Consider the following 783-nt stretch of genomic DNA (forward strand, 5'->3'; position numbering starts at 1 on the left):
CAGCAGCCCAGTGGCCGGAAGAGTAACGGAGAGCACAGGCCAGGCCCTCCCCACCCCAGGGTTCCCCAAGGGGCACCCAGGTGCGGGCTCTGTTTAAGGAAAACTTCCAAGTAAATCTACCCAGGAGAGGCCTCTTGTCAGGCACAGGTCCTGATGGACCAATCCCCACTCCCCTGCCCCAGGCAGGAGGGAGCTTCCTGTCCTAGGGAGACCTGGGGGTGGGGCTGGGGCTGGGGTAGAGTTTACCCAGCTGGGCCTCAGGGTCTCCCCAGCGGGAGCACCCCGGCCTTCCTGGTCCCACCGGAGGCCTCAGCCCTGCACCTGGTGGCCAGGCCACTTCCTTCAGCCAAGGGAGACCCTGAGCAATGGGGCACCCCCTGCTGGACGCCGGGCCTGTGGGGTGGGGTGCTCAGCTTGTCCCACCCCAGGGGCTTGTCTCCAGCTGCTGCCTCCTTCTAGACCCCTCTGCTCCCTAACAGAGGCCCTGGAACCCCTCAGCGGACAGGCCTTGGAGCCCCGACTTGTGCCCATCTCGAGGCACACAGGACATCACACCGGGCATCTAATCCCCAACCCCCAGCCCCCCATGCAGTCCCGGGGTCCTGGGAAGAACAGTACCACCACACTGGAGACCAGGTCTCGATTGCATAGGTATGCAAGTTTAATCACTTTAAAACTTCTAATATTATCGGTTTCCATTAAATAGAACCAACAATGCTGGGCCTGTTTAAATTACAAGGGAAAAAAAACTCACTGTGTGCCAACCCAGTATCTTACAAAACC

Source organism: Myotis davidii, unplaced genomic scaffold, assembly GCF_000327345.1.
Source record: "Myotis davidii unplaced genomic scaffold, ASM32734v1 scaffold324, whole genome shotgun sequence".
Lineage (NCBI taxonomy): Eukaryota > Metazoa > Chordata > Mammalia > Chiroptera > Vespertilionidae > Myotis > Myotis davidii.